We start from the raw sequence: 16,733 nt of genomic DNA on the forward strand, positions 1-16,733 counted from the left end.
TTCTGACTCCAGGGATTCCAACTCTTAGAATTTCTGCAAGTAATTCACCTTCTTCTTTTTCATTTCACTGTCCTGACTCTGTGTGTCTGACACACACATACCTTTCTCTTTTGCCCTATCAATACATAAAGCAGACCTCAAAAGAAATTTAATTTTAAAAAATCCCCAATTATAAAAGTAGTATGTATACATTGTAGAAAGCTCTGATAATTAAAAAAAAAACCCCACAAATCATCTATTTTAAATCCCATGTCTACCCTTTGTCGTTTTCTTAGTTAAGAGATTATAATTAAGAGTTTATCCTCTGAAAAGTTGTTTCAATCAACTGTCTTACCTCATCTACAAAGGCAAAGTGAGGCAGCACCCCAGTATATAGAATGGTCCCTTGCATTTTCCCCCAAACCCCACCCCAGTTCCAGTTAATGGGTGAACAAATAGTGAACCCCGACCACATGCCAGATGCCACGTCAAACAGTAAAGACACACAGCTGAATAGCACACAGGTCCTAACTGGCAGTTATAAACAGACAAACTTACCGAGGAAGTGCCCAGCTAAGGTGTGGCTAACCCTACCTGGGCACCGGGGAGAGGCATGCGTCCCACATGGGTTGTAGAGGGAGAGGTCTGCCTGGAGAGGTCATCTGAGTGTTCCTGGTTATGCTACAGGTAACTGAAGGCAGAGTTTGAATGATACCGCCTAAGAGAGCACAAAGAAGAGAAGTAAGCACAGGACGGAACCCTGGAGAAATTGCAACACTTTATGGTGGGCAAGAGGAGATGATCTTCCAAAAGAGATTAAAAAGAAACAAAGTGGGGAGGGTAGAACTCAAGTGGTCGAGCACATGCTTAGCATGCACAACGTCCTGGGTTCAATCCCTTAATTAACCCTCCCCCCCAAAATAAAAAATAATAATAATAATAAAAGAAACAGAATTAGTTGGAAACCCAAAGACTGTGGTATGCCGTAGGCCCAAGCACAGAATGTTTCAAGGTGGAGGAAGTGGTCCATTGAATCAAATACTATTTGTTAATAGTAAGGTCTGAAAGATACTCTTAACTGGGTTTAGAAACGTAAATGTTATCGGTGACACTGACTTTTCTGTTTTTGTTGCTGTTGTTTTTGCTGGTTTTTCTGATGTGATACAAGAAAGAAATCAAGACAGGAGTGAATACAGAGGTGCTGGCCACATCTCTAAATGCCTTTTATCACATTACAACGTCTTGGTGTGATTATTTGGTTTTAGTTCTGATGTTTTGATCACCTAACGTGGGGGTTCCTTATGAGCATTGACTGTCTTAGCTCTGACAACCCTACCTACCATAAGGAGTGTCAGTACGTATTTGATTGACGGGTAAACCTTTCTTCGAAAGCCTGCTTCTCCTCCTGGGCTGTCACTGGTCTTTGATTCCTCCCTTCTCCTCGCTTATACCTGAGAGGCTGCCAGGTGAGACCCCTCTTCTACAGCACCTCTCCTGGCTGGGCTTTTAGCTAGTAACAAATTAATTCCCCTTCCTCCAGGAAATTAACTCTTCAGTTAAGAATTACATTTTAACATTCCTAAAATCCGTCCCCTCTGCTCAGTCTTCCTCCCTGCCTCCCTCCCCCTCCCTCCCCCCTCTGTGTGAGTGTATCTACTCCTCCCCCTCTCTCCTCCCTTCCCTCCTCCCTCTTCCCCTCGGTCAGTGTCTTCTCCCCCCTCCCACGTGAGTGTGTCTCCTCACCCACCTCCCTCCCTCCCTCTCTCTCTCCCTTTCAACTCCTCTTCCTCTCTCTCCACCCTCTCTCCCATCTTTGCCTCCTTTTACTGAGAATTCAAGTGTCATTTTGACCCAAAACATACAAGTTGTAGAAAAAGGGAAGAATCACTAATCACCACACTTGTCCCATGAAGAGATATTTGAAAGACAGCTTAAGGAGGGGAAGAAAGAAAGAAAGAAAGAAAACATATTGACATGAAGACTAAGAAGAAATATTAAAGGGGTAAAATCTGCGGAAGATTTCGATTAAATCAAAAGCCTGAAATGACTGAATGATGAAGACTGTGAGTCGGCCGACTGCTCTCTTTCGGCTGATGATGCCAGAGAAAGTGACACCAGGTAGGAAGAGGTCCTGGCGTTGCTGCCCTCACCCCACCCCCGCGATAAGGCTTTCATCCCCCCCCATGCCCATTAACTAAAGGACTTGGCTGAGCATCCACGTCCTGCGGCGCAGTCCCTCGGTGCGGGGCCCTGCCTGGTCCGCTGAAGGATGAACCTGATTGAGGCAGGAAGCACCATCCATAACGGAGGCCTCGTCCACGAGGCGGCCGCCCTTCCCTCCCCGTCTCTTCCAAGATGCTCGAGGGAGGAGCAGCTTGTCTTCGGGATGGCCAATTCTTTACGGTTAGTATCAGAAATGAGCCTATCAATCAGAAACAGGAGACTTTTAAAGGGGCACCAGGGCCATAAACTTTATGAAAAAGGTTAGAGATTGCATTCAGCCCTCAAGCAGATACACAATTACCCTAAACCCAGTTCAGGGCAGGGAAACTAAATCTTAAAAAAAAAAAAAAAAATACACCAAGCGAAGACCTCCCCTCCACACTTAACATACATAGCTTTTATTATTTTTTTTAATTTTGATTAAAAAAATCATTTCAAATTATGCGGGTGGAGTGCAGTGCACCTTTTAGATGAATCTTCTTTGCTTTCCTTGCTCAATCCACAGCCCAGTCAGATAGGACCCATTACAGTTAATTTTTTTTTTTTTGATGGGGGAGGTAGTTAGGTTTTTATTTATTTATTTAGGTTTTATGTATATATGTATGGAAGGATTTATTGATTTATTGATTTATTGATTTATTTTAAATGGAGGTACTGGGGATTGAACCCAGGACCTCATTCATTCTAAGCACATGCTCTACCACTGAGCTATACCCTCCCTCTCATAGCTTTTAGAGGAAAGACTCAGAGATAGCAGTTGTCAGAGAAATTTTTCCTCCTCTAGCTATGCAAAGAAAAGGGAGAAAAGGAGTAAGTAAGGAAAGAAATGGCAGAAAGAGAAAGGAAACAAGAATTTAGGCTGGAATGGGGAGATGAGAAAAAAAGAAAAACTGGAGAGAGTTTTTTTTTTTTAGATTCTGTAAATACTTGCCTGCTTATGAGATAAACTCATTGATATTGAAGGGCCTTGAAAACACCATTGATTTATTCACTGTCGGCAGAAGTTAGAGAAAATCTCATTTTCATGAGCTTCCCTTCCTATCACTCAGTTCCCTTGTGACACAAAAAGTAAACCTTTTCTAAGGGCTTTCTCAGGCAGTTTGACATTTTGTTGAATTAACGGGTATATGTTGTACCAAATTTATATGCTGCATCTTTCCACCCAAGCAAGGAATGATTTTCTATTGAACAGAATTCTTAGGGCACCAAGAGAACCCTGGAAACTTCTTAGGGTAATCTTGCTTCTATAGTCAGCCTCGAAAATCTCCCCAGGTCTCATCACTGTCTCCCTGGATGTAAATGGTGAGGGCCTTCTGAATCTCAGTGGGATTACTCTGTGATGCCCTGGATCTGTCCCCTGAGGGCCCTGTGTGGATACTGTCAGGATGTTTTATCTGGCAGATTTCAAGAACATCTGAAATAATGGGGAAAAGGTGTAAGGAGGGAAAGTTAGATGAATAGGCATCATTTTGTTAGGACAACTGAGAGTGATTTGACCCGTTGGTGGCAAATATTTCATATATAAATGTTGAGCCACAAAATGAGCGGGACATTGTGTGGTGTGACACTCATTTCAGAAGCCCATGCCACCCAACTACTGATGTGAATGATTCAGGGAGGCAGAGCTGTGACACTAGTTTCCTAGGACTTCTTGTAACAAGGTTTCACAAACTGAGTGGCTTAAAACAATGGAAATTTATCATCTCACAGTTCTGAAGGCTAGACATCTGAAATCACGGTGTCAGCAGGGCCACGCTGAAACCTGCAGCGGGGAATCCCTCTGCGCCTCTTCCTAGCTTTCCTTTGCTTGCTACCAATTTTTGGCATTCCTGGGCTCACAGCTACCTAACTCCAGTTTCTGCCTTGACCATCTCATGCACTCTCTCTGTCTTCACATGGTCCTCTTCTTCTAAGACACCAGTCACATTGGATTAGGGACCCACCTTATTCCACTCTGATCTTAACTAATTACATCTGCAGCAACCATATTTCCAAATAAGGTCACATTAAGGAATTGATTTCAACATATCCTTTTTTTTTTTGAAGGGTGGGGACACAATTTAACCCCTAATAGTAACTACAAGAAATGTTTATTTGAAGTCTTAATTGGATAGACTTAAAGACACATTTCTAGTTCAATTGAATACACACTTAACTAGAAATCATTGGTATCAAAAGTGCAGGTGCTGTTTGAGTTACATGAGATTATCAGAATAAGACCTTCCCCCACCAACCTCCAGGTGCCTCCAGGCACCTGAATATGACAGTATCCCATTTAGATAGAGATATAATTATATAAAACTTTTAAGACTTATACAGGACAAGAACATACAGTAATTATTAATAATAATAGTAGCACAAAAATATTTGCCAGGCACAATTCTAAGTGCTGTATATTCATTTAACCCTCACAGCAGTCCTGTGTGGTTAGTACAAGACACAGATCTTGGAAGGAAAGGTGTGTTTTTTAAACCTTGTGTGGCTGACTTTTTTCGTCAAGGAACATCACGATCGTTTCGTACTTTATCATGTCCAGGGCACTAGTCCTCTTGTCTCCATTGCCTTGTTGCTGTAGTTTAGGGAATATACAGGCACCAGGGGATGTTGGCAGTCAAAACACAGGTAGAATGAATTTCTCTTAAGAGCTTCCCTTGCCGTGGGCTGCTGACTTGACATTTACTGGACTGAGTCCACCGTGTTTTCAGTGCCGCTGACAGAAACAAACACAAACTGGAGTCACTAAAACATGGGGGAATTATGACCATTGGAAAGTAAGCTCCATCCATGCAAGCTAGAATTGTCAGCTGCTCACTACTATTTCTGTAGTACCCAAAAGAGTACCCAGCCCATTAGCTCAGTAAATATTTGTAGAATGAATGGATGACAGTAGTCAGCAGGCAGTTCAAACCTAAAGCTTGAATCAAGTCAAGGGAGATAGGGTGTTACTGGCTTTTGCTAGTTAGACAACATGTTTAGCTATAAAATTAAAAAGTATATATATATATATATATATATGTATAAAATAGATAAACAACAAAGTCCTACTGTATAGCATAGGGAACCATATTTAACACCTTCTAATGGCCTATAAGAAAAAGAATATAAAAAGGAATATATATATAGAAAGAAATATATGTATAATATGTATATTATATATGTATAATATATTTCTATATATTGATATATATGTATAACTGAATCACTGCTGTACAGCAGAAATCACATTGTAAATCACTTATACTTCAATTAAAATATGTATTAATACTATTATTAATATAACATATTATATTTAATATATTAAATAATTATATATAAAGTATAAATATATATATTTATACAGTGCTACTTTATGTGTATATAATTTATATATTTTAATTAAAGTATGTGTACATATAGATACATAGATATATAAAATGCTACTTTGGATACACTGATCTGAGATTTTGCTGAAAGAAAACCACACTGGGAACTCCAGCAACATGTCTTTTCCTCCAGACCCAAACCAGCACTTACTAAGCCGAACGCTTTTCTGCGCTGAGTGGCTGCTTTGTGTGTGTGGCATTTCTGCTTCCAACCCCTTCATGCCAAAAGAGGAAAATATAAACAGGAAGCTCCTTTTTGCAACTTTGATTCTTTTACTTCCCGTGCAGCCCCTCAGGCTACATTCTTTTTGGTGACAATACAATCAGTTTGCTTAGAGGCATAGTGACAATGAGTTATGAGATGCTGACCTCTGACATGATTTAAAAGTTGCAAACTGGAAAATACTTAGAGAATATACCCTGATCTTAACAGTATAAGGAGAGGCATTGCTGAAATACACTTTTTAGCCTAAGGTGATGAAAAATAAAATATTTGGGACATTTTGGTTTAAAAAAAAAAAAACACCATCAAACAAACAAACAAAAACCTTCCTAGAGGTGCTTGATATTTCAAATGCTTTCAGTATCAACTATTTTTAAGGCAGATCCTGCCATGAGTGACATACACTACTTGGAGAACACAAGTGGAGCAGAGACAGAACATGTTGTCTCTTACTTTTTCTCTGTAGAGGCTCTCCTCTTGAAAATGTCTTGTTTCAGTGTTAGCCTTCCCTGCCAGAAGGCTGTGTAATGGTTATGTGCCAAATGTCCCTTGTGGTTTTCTGATCTTTCCCAGTGCCTCCCCATTGCCCTAAAATATCTTTACTTTGGAGGGGGAGGGTATAGCCCAGTGGTAGAGTGCATGCTCAGCATGCACGAGGTCCTGGGTTCAATCCCCAGTACCTCCATTAACAAAATTAGTAAATAAACCTCATCACTACTCCCCACCAAAAAAAGCCCCAGCAAAACAAAAACTAAAATGTATGCTTACTTTTAAAATTTAGAAAAGTGAGTTACTTTCGGTAACCAAGACATTTCTAATCACACACTGGGCAGTTCAGCCTATTACCACAAAAGAATAAGCATGATGTTCGTGAAAAGGGGAAATAAGGACTCATTCTGGAAAGCCAAGAGCTTCCTTTTGAAGGCAATCTGCTTGCTGTGTAGACCCAGTGCTATTTCTTGGTAAATGGGAGAGTTCACTCCATGGACCACCAGGACAGCCAGTCATTGGAGCAAGAGCCTAAAAAGATGTGAAATGAAATGAGGAATGATCCCATTTAAAAGTAACGATCCATCTCTGGGGAACATGAGTGAAACACTTCATGGTGACATCTTGTAACATCCCAAGATTCCCATATTTCTTTAAGAGAATTATAGATTTGCAGACACAAAGAATGGGTCAAATACCATTTGGAGGCCAAGATGCTGATATAGGTGTCTTCTTACTGTTTCCTCGACGTTCAGCAGACATAGAAATTACTTCTAATAGCTTAAAGGGGGCTTCATCTTACACTGATGTCTCCCTCTTTTTTTTTTTTTTTTTTTTTTTTTGGGCATTTGAACACTGACATTCTTTTACCTAAAAGGGTAAAGGGTAGTAGGGACACCTAAATGGTTAAGATACTCCAGGGCAAGAATTCCAAGGTCAAATATCTACAGGAACCAAGCAAGTGATGGACACGCATGAAATGGTCTGGGAGTAACAAGAAGGGACTGCCAGAGTCATAATGAATCAGAGGAGCAGTGCCCCCTGAAAAAGGGGTAGTGGGACTGATGCCAGGTGAGAATGTGGGCCAGTGTTGCCAGACGTGCTAACATCTCTCCCCCTCTCTCAATGTATGTGATCACGCACGTGTAAGATACCATACAGGCCAGCAGCCTGCAATCGCTGCCTTAGGATCTGTCCCAAGTTTGCACCTCAGAACACTTTGTTCGTTCTGAAAGAGACTGAAAGCCAATCCGAAGGGGTTCCATGCTCATAACAGTTTGAGAAACACTGGGTTAAACACAGTTAACTGGGCTTCTTTTACTATAGGGCTTCTCAGAAACTTAAGTGTGTGACTTACACAGTGAACCTCCAAGAGTAGGCTTGGGGTGGGAAGCATTTCCCAGACTCATCTGACCCTTGGACCCGCTTTCTGTGGATACTTCATCAAAGTCCTTTGGAAAACCGTGCAGCAATTTACTTCGCAGTAAATAATGTGAGTGAAATTCCTGTAAGTGAATATCCAAGGGGAACAGTAAATGTGGAAAACAAACAAATAGCCGGGTTAAAATAAGGCTGCCTGTAAGTGACCTTGGCAGGTTAGAAACCATGATTTCAATGTATGGAGGAGAAGTGGGAAGCAACTGTGCCTTTTTTTTTTTTTTTCAACTACATTGTGAATTAGATGTTCTTATCATTCATGGGAGTGTTTGGATCTTCAAGTTTTAAGTTGAGAGTTAAACTAGAGATGATAAAAGAATTCTACTCCATAATATAATCTATTCCTTGGTACACGACAAAAATCTTGACTTTTGATATTCATCCATTTGGCATATATTTCTCACATACGTACTGTGTGCCAGGCAACGTGCCAGGCACTGAGTCTGGATTAAATTACTAGTCAAGCTAATGCCAGTTCTAACCTAAACCTGGGGGTCAAATAAAAATGTAAATTTTCAATTCATGATTTGTCATAATGGAAGATTGCTAACACAACTCTCTCCAAGGGTTTTCCTGACATTTTGCAAAGGAATAGCTTGTCCACAACCATTTGCCTAGTCATGATATGACATGACTTGGTTTGTAGTTACAGAGGTAGCTGCTACACACAGCACTGGTTTCTTCATCAGATACTGAAAACCAGAATGGCAGGAGTGTGTTCATTTCAGCCTGGACATTGGCTGCTGACAAGGAGGAATACCACTGCTATTTCCTGTTCATCCCTGGGAGTTCTCCACTTATCTCTTCATGCTGTTCTTTGTTCTTCCTCGATATTATTCTCACCCTCCTAATGTGTAACAATATTGATGCCCAAATCGCATGCCACGTCATTATAAAGTCGTCTTTGATCCTTCCAACTAGGGGTCAACTTTACTCTTTGAAGCCCACTACCCACATCTGTAACTTTCGTATGGTTGTGACCACTTCTCCTTTAAATAAGAAATGTTAGTTCAGTAATTTATTCAATAAATATATATGAAGGACCTGTTATGTGAACTGTACTACTGACAACTGGAGATGAAGTAGACACTTGTAACCTAGTATATGTTGGAATGTCTTCCTTCTGCTTCATTTACGCTATAGGATCATTGAGTCCAGGATCACATCTTATATATATGGAGTGCAGTAGTTTGTACATATTTGCCAGATAGTTCGCTGAACATGGATTGATTTCCCCCATATTTCTCAATCTTAGTTTTCAATCCTACCATTTAATGATGCTTCAGCAAAGAATATTTTCATTCACCTTTTTCTGAATGAAAATATTTCATTTTCCTGAAAATAATATGTCCATTCCATTTGGAAACACTGTTGACTTTCTCTCTTCATTGCTGTAATTTCGTTTCTACTTACAAGTAAAAATTTCCTTCGTTCTTAACCATTGGGCACAGAAAGCATGTAACACAGTCTAAGCTGCAGATGTGGGGTTCTTCCAAGGATTCAGTATGTGCCGGCCACTTGACAAGAAAATTACTGCTCAATTAGAGTGTGTCTCCTCGTGTTTTATCCTCGAGTCGCGAGGCTTGCTCTCCCTTGCACACCCAGCTCTCCTGTCCTATACCCCATCTTTCTCTGTTAATGAAAATTGTCCTTCAATCTGTTTTTCCTTTAGCCAGCAAACTAGTTTCAGTGGCAGTATTATGGTTACAGCCCACAGAAACCTTTCCCGTGCAGTAATTTAGCTGTCACTCTGGAAGCGGTAAAGCAGCAGGAAGATGGATGCTGAGCCCGGGGCTTGCCTGAGCAAGGTGTCCTGCATGCTCCTGCTTGGATGTGTACTTACTAAAGAAGGCAGAAAAGTGTTTGCCCTGATTTCTCTTGGCCATGACTGCATTATAGCTAGAGAAAATATTTTTACTGGAACCCTGCAAATTGCTAAGAACCGTTGTATTATCCATGTAAAGAATAGAGATAGAGGGTGAAGATCATTTAGTGAGAGAATTGAAAAAACAAATGATGATGACATTTGTTGCAGGTCCCTTGATATGGTATTATATCAACACACCATTTTGGAATGATTTGGCAAGGGAAAGCATGAATGTGGGAGCATCCTATTGGAGAGCTAGTATGCAAAAGAATAATCATTTCAGGTCCATCTGCTGACAGATAGCCCTGACCACTCAACAAATTGATAAATTACCTCTCTTGGCACTTTGGTTTGTAGACCAGCAAGTTGTTTATTTGATTATGCCTTTAGATGTCTGAGAGAAGGTGGTGGGAAATTCACACAGGCAGCATCTGGCTCTCAAACTCAGTTTTAAAAAGTACTTCAGATATAGTTTATTGCTTTGTATTCTGAATAAACTTTATTAGGATGAAGCAGTCTATTCAAGGATTTAAGTCCTCAGTTAAATTAGCAGGCTTATAAATTGAACACTCAGTATTATCTTCCAAAGCAGTTAATTTTTTTAAATTTGGGAGCATTATATACACTTTATACATTATATACATTATACATGGTATTTATTATCTATACATTATACATGCCTTATACATATTTTATATATATGTGTGTATATATATAAAATAATATATATAATATGTATATATGTAATGGTGATTACTTGAGTTCTGTGACTATTTTAGACATGAACTTGCCCACATGCAGTTTTCTTCCCTTGGCTGCTCAGGTGGACACCAGACTTTGCTCTGTCCCCAAATGCTCCAGATGTGTTCCATGGAACTCCTCATGGCAGAGATTTTTAGTGAATAAATGAATCCATGCTCAAGTAGGTTTAAAAAGCTTACTCATATAAAGTCTGAGAACAGACAAAATTAACCTATACATTTTCTCAAAGTATCCCCATTATGAAGAGTCACCTTGAACATTTGCATATTAAAGATCTCAAGGAGGTCTTGCAATAAGTTAAAACTTTTAGGGTGTTTTCTAATAAATCAGTGTTCCCAAAACCTACTTAGCCACTGAAGTCTTTATCCAAATCAGTGACATGTCGAAGAACAAGAGAGCCTTAATTTATTTTAACAAACATAGAGTTACCTTACAAACCACAGTGCTTCCCATGAGACAGAGGTCTGGAGGGTGGAATTTCCAAGAAAAATCTGGTCCAGTGTGATGGGAGCTAAAAATGGGCTCCTAGTAACCAAGGGTATTGGATTTCTTCTTTGCTTTTCCCAGTCTTTTAGATCTTTGTGTGGAAAAAGAGCAATTAATGTCAGTCATTTGCTGTGTGTCATCTACGGTGAGCCATCTCTGCCTTAGGCCCAAGAAAAACTAAGTTGGTCCTCCTCATATGTTCAAACTCAATATGCTCCTCAAATAGAATTTTTTTTAGTTTTCTTAAACTGTTCCTTTTAAATCAAATGCTTTGGAGGAACATTTCTTATACTTCTATTAATCAAGGTATAACATGCACACAGTAAAATTCACGGATCTTACATATAGAATTCAATGAGTTTTGGCACATGCATACATGTATGCATACAACATCCCTATCAAGGTACATTTCCAATCCTCCAGAAAGTTCTCTCAATTTGATCATTCTCTTCCCCTTCCCAGCAGTCCATGTTAATCTGTGTCCTAGGTTTTACAGTAATAGGTTAATTTTGTCTGTCCTAAGACTTTATATAAATGGATCTACCATTTTGTATAATGATATCTACCTTAGTATAATGTTCTTAGATTTCTCCATGTCATTGTGTATTCTAGGAATTTGTTCCATTTTACTGCTGAGGAGTATTCCATATTATGACTATTCCTCAGTTTGAACATATGTCCATGGGCACTTGATTCTCTTCCATTTATCTTTATATCTCTTTTTATTCCAATACCATACTGTTTCCATACTGTTACCATACAATAGCCTTATAATATGTTTGAAATCTGGACATGTGATGTCTCCAGTTTTGTTCTTTGTCAAGATTGCTTTGGCTATACAGGGTCTTTGTGGTTCCATATAAATTTTAAGGAGGATTATTTGTTCTATTTCTATGAAAACTGCCAATGGAATTTTGATAGGGATTGCACTGAATTTGTATATTGCTTAGGGTAATATGGACATTTTAACTATTAATTCTATGGGCATGGAATATCTTTTCGTTTATTTGTGTCTTCTTCAATTTATTTCATCAATGTATAATGGTTTTCACTTACAAGTCTTTCAACTCCTTTGTTAAATTTATTCCTAGGTGTTTTACTCTTTTTGATAACAATAGTAAATGGAATTGTTTTCTTAATTTCTTTTTCTGATAGTTCATTATTAGTGTCTAGAAATGTAGCTGATTTTTGTATTTTGATCTTGTGTCCTGCCAGTTTCTTGAACTTGTTTATTAGTTCTTACAGTTTTTTGGTGGAGTCTTTAGAGTTTTCTATATATAATATCATGTTGTCAGTGAATAGAGACAGTTTTACTTCTTCCTTTCCAATTTAGATGGTTTTTATTTCATTTTCTAACCTAATTATTCTGGCTAAGACTTCCAGTATTATGTTGAATAAAAGTAGCAAGAATGAGCATCCTTATCTTGTTCCTAATTTTAGAAGAGAAGCTGTCAGTTTTTCACTGTTGAGTATGATGTTCACTGTGGGCTTCTCATTATGGCTTTTGTCATGTTGCAATAAGTTCCCTTTTTACCCACTTTGTTGAGAGTTTTTCTCATAAATGGACATTGAATTTTGTCAAATATGTTTTCTGCATCTGTTGAGAGACTTACATGGTTTTTTAACCTGAAATGTTGATGATGTAGTATATCACATTGATTAGTTTGCAGATGTTGAACCATCCTTGCATCCCTAGAATAATAAATCCCACTTGATCATGGTGTATGATCCCTAAAAACATATTGTTGGAATCAGTTTGCTCATATTTTGTTAAGGATTTTTGCATCTATGTTCATCAGGAACATTGGCCTGTGATTTTCTTTTCTTGTGGCATTCTTGTCTGATTTTGTATCAGAGTAATGCTGGCTTTATAAAATGATTTTGGAAGTGTTCCCTCACTTTCTATTTTTGGAAGAGTTTGAAAAGAATTAGTATTATTTCTTCTTTAAATGTTCTGTAGAATTTACCAGTGATACCATCTGGTTCTGCGCTTGCCTTTGTTGGGGGTTTTTTATTACTGATTCAACCTTCTTACCAGTAATTATTCTGTTCAAATTTTCTATTTCTTCATTATTTGGTCTTGGTAGGTTGTATGGTTCTAGCAATTAATCCATTTCTTCTCAGTTGTTCAATTTGTTGATATATAATTGTTCTTAGAAGTCTGTTATGATCCTTTTTATTTCTGTGGTATCAGTTGTAACATCTCCTCTTTCATTTCTTTTTTTTTTTTTTTCATTCTTTCTTTTCTTATTCTTTTTTTTTTTTTTTCCACAGAGGGGAGGTAATTAGGTTTACTTATTTATTTGATTTTTCAGTGGAGGTACTGGGGATTGAACCCAGGACCTCAGGCATGCTAGGCATGTGCTCTACCACTTGAGCTATACCCTCCCACCCCCCTTTTTTTTAAATTGAAGTGTAGTCAATTACAATGTACCAGTTTCTGGTGTACAGCACAATGTCCGAGTATTGCATATACATACATATATTTGTTTTCACTTTTTTTCCATTAAAATTTATTACAAGGTATTGAGCATGATTCCCTGTACTATACAAAAGAAACTTATTTTTTTCCTCTTCCATTTCTGATTTTATTTGAGTCCTCTCTCTTTTTTTCATGGTGAGTCTACTTGAAGATTTTTCTGTTTTAGATATCTTTTCAGTAAACCAGTTCTTAATTTTATTGACATTTTCCATTATCATTCTGGTTTATATTTCCTTTATTTCTATTCTAATATTTGTTATTTCCTTCTTTGTACTAACTTCGGACTTTGTTCTTCTTTTCTAGTTCCTTGAAGAATAAAGTTAAGTTGTTTATCTGAGATCCTTCTTGTTTCTTAATGTAGGCATGCATTTCCCTCAAAGAACTGCTTTTGCTGCACCATATAAGTTTTGGTATGTTATATTTCCCCTTTCATTTGCCTTGAGATATTTAAAATTTTTTAAAAATTTTTCTTTGACCCTTTATTGTTCAATAAATGTTGTTTAATCTCCACATATTTGTGAATTTTCCAATATTCTTCTTATAATGGATTTCTAGTTTCATACCATTGTGGTTGGGAAAGATGCTTGATATGATTTCAGTCTTTTTAAATTTATTAAGACTTGTCTTGTGGCCTAACACCTAACAATATGATCTATCTGGGGCATTGTTCCATGTATGTGTGAGAAGAATGTGTATTCTGTTGATTTTGTATGAAATGTTCTGTAAATCTTTTAAGTCCATCTAGCCTAATTAGTCATTTAAGTTTAGTGTTTCTTCAATTTTTGTTTAAATGATCATTCAGTGTTGAAAGTAGGGTATTGAAGTCCTCTACTATTATTGTATTGCTGTCTGTTTTTCCCTTTAGATCTGCTAATATTTGATTTATTTATTTAGATGTTCCTATATTGAGTGCATAAATACTTACAGATACTGTATTCTCTTTTTGGATTGACCCCGTTATCATTACCTAATGACTTTCTTTCTCTTACATTACACTCTGATATAAGTATTTCTACCCCAGCTTTCTTTTGGTTTCCATTTGTGCAGAGTATCTTTTTCTCTCATGTCAGTTTCAGTCTATGTGTGTCCTTAAAGTTGATGTGAGTCTCTTGTAGGCAGTATATAGTTAGGTCTTGGTTTTTTAATCCATTCAGCCAGTCTATCTTTTGATTGGAGAATTTAGTCCATTTACATGTACAGTAATTTTTTATTGGTTTGGGCAGTAGGCAGTTAAAAAAATTAATTTTTTTTTTCTGTCTGCATTGTAATTCCTTTGATCCTTTCTTTTCTTTTGATTTTTTTGTGATTAAATGACTTTCTTTGGAGGAATGCTTAAATTTCTTTCTCTTTCTCATTTGTGTATCTACCATAGACTTTTGCTTTGTGGTTACTATTAGGCTTACATGGAACATCTTATAACAATCTAAGTTGATAACAACTTAAGTTCAAACATATTAAAGCTTTATATTTTTACTCTGCCCTTACGTGTTTTACATTTTGATGTCACAATTTATACATTTTATTTTGTGTATCCATTAAAATATTGTACTTATAGTTATTTTTACTACTTTTGTCTTTTAACTTTTATACTAGATTTATTAGTGATTACCTATCACCATTAGAACATTAAATTATTCTGAATTCAACTTTAGAGTGACTTTTACCCATGAGATTTATACTTTCATATGTTTTTCTGTTACTAATTAGTGCCCTTTTGCTTCAGCTTACCAAGTCCCTTTAACATTTCTTGTGAGGCCAAGCTAGTGGTGCTGAACTCCTTCAGCTTTTGCTTGTCTGGAAAACTCTTTATCTCTCCTTCAGTTCTGAAGGGCAGCTTTGCCAAATAGAATATTCTTGGTTGGAAATATTTTTCTTTAGTCACTTTGAAAATATTTTGCCGCTTCTTTCTGGCCTGCATGGTTCCTGCTGAAAAATCTGCTTATAATCTTACTGGGGTTCCCTTGTAAGTAACAAGTTGCTTTTCTCTTGCTGTTTTTTTTTTTTTTAACATTTTTTATTGATTTATAATCATTTTACAATGTTGTGTCAAATTCCAGTGTTCAGCACAATTTTTCAGTTATTCATGGAGATATACACACTCATTGTCACATTTTTTTCTCTGTGAGTTATCATAACATTTTGTGTATATTTCCCTGTGCTATACAGTGTAGTCTATTCTACAATTTTGAAATCCCAGTCTATCCCTTCCCACCCTCCACCCCTCTGGTAACCACAAGTCTGTATTCTCTCTCTGTGAGTCTATTTCTGTCCTTTATTTACGCTTTGTTTTTGTTTGTTTGTTTGTTTTTGTTTTTTAGATTCCACATATGAGCGATCTCATATGGTATTTTTCTTTCTCTTTCTGGCTTACTTCACTTAGAATGACATTCTCCAGGAGCATCCATGTTGCTGCAAATGGCATTATGTTGTCAGTTTTTATGGCTGAGTAGTATTCCATTGTATAAATATACCACTTCTTCTTTATCCAGTCACCTGTTGATGGACATTTAGGCTGTTTCCATGTTTTGGCTATTGTAAATAGTGCTGCTATAAACATTGGGGTGCAGGTGTCATCCTGAAGTAGATTTCCTTCTGGATAAAAGCCCAGGAGTGGGATTCCTGGGTCATATGGTAAGTCTATTCCTAGTCTTTTGAGGAATCTCCACACTGTTTTCCATAGTGGCTGCACCAAACTGCATTCCCACCAGCAGTGTAGGAGGGTTCCCCTTTCTCCACAGCCTCTCCAGCATTTGTCATTTGTGGATTTTTGAATGACGGCCATTCTGACTGGTGTGAGGTGATACCTCATTGTAGTTTTGATTTGCATTTCTCTAATAATTAGTGATATTGAGCATTTTTTCATGTGCCTTTTGATCATTTGTATGTCTTCCTTGGAGAATTGCTTGTTTAGGTCTTCTGCCCATTTTTGGATTGGGTTGTTTATTTTTTTTCTTATTGAGTCGTATGAGCTGCTTATATATTCTGGAGATCAAGCCTTTGTCGGTTTCACTTGCAAAAATTTTCTCCCATTCCGTAGGTTTTCTTCTTGTTTTATTTCTGGTTTCCTTTGCTGTGCAGAAGCTTGTAAGTTTCATTAGGTCCCATTTGTTTATTCTTGCTTTTATTTCTTCTAGGAGAAAATTTTTGAGATGTATGTCAGATAATGTTTTGCCTATGTTTTCCTCTAGGAGGTTTGTTGTATCTTGTCTTCATTATGTATATTTTTACTTGTTTTAGAGATTTTAATGTGTCTTTAACTTATTCTCGTCTGCTTTGATTATTGTTAAATCTCTCCAAGTACAATATTAAAAATCTTACAATGATCTCTTTCTATTTACCCCCTTGTGTCCTCTGTATTATTTCTCTCATATCTTCTTTATATGTTTTATGAACCCCAAAGCACAATGTCATTTTTTACTTAGT

The 16,733-nt window shown here is 37.5% G+C and overlaps 1 non-coding gene across 1 annotated transcript; it reads right to left on the minus strand.

Annotated features, from left to right (window-relative positions):
• Positions 1-2,848: 2,848 nt before the first annotated feature.
• TRNAS-AGA (transfer RNA serine (anticodon AGA)) lies at positions 2,849-2,921 on the minus strand. Its single transcript has one exon. It is a non-coding gene; the product is annotated as a tRNA-Ser (tRNA).
• Between the last annotated feature and the right edge of the window lie 13,812 nt (positions 2,922-16,733).

This window comes from Camelus dromedarius, chromosome 2 (assembly GCF_036321535.1).
Source record: "Camelus dromedarius isolate mCamDro1 chromosome 2, mCamDro1.pat, whole genome shotgun sequence".
Lineage (NCBI taxonomy): Eukaryota > Metazoa > Chordata > Mammalia > Artiodactyla > Camelidae > Camelus > Camelus dromedarius.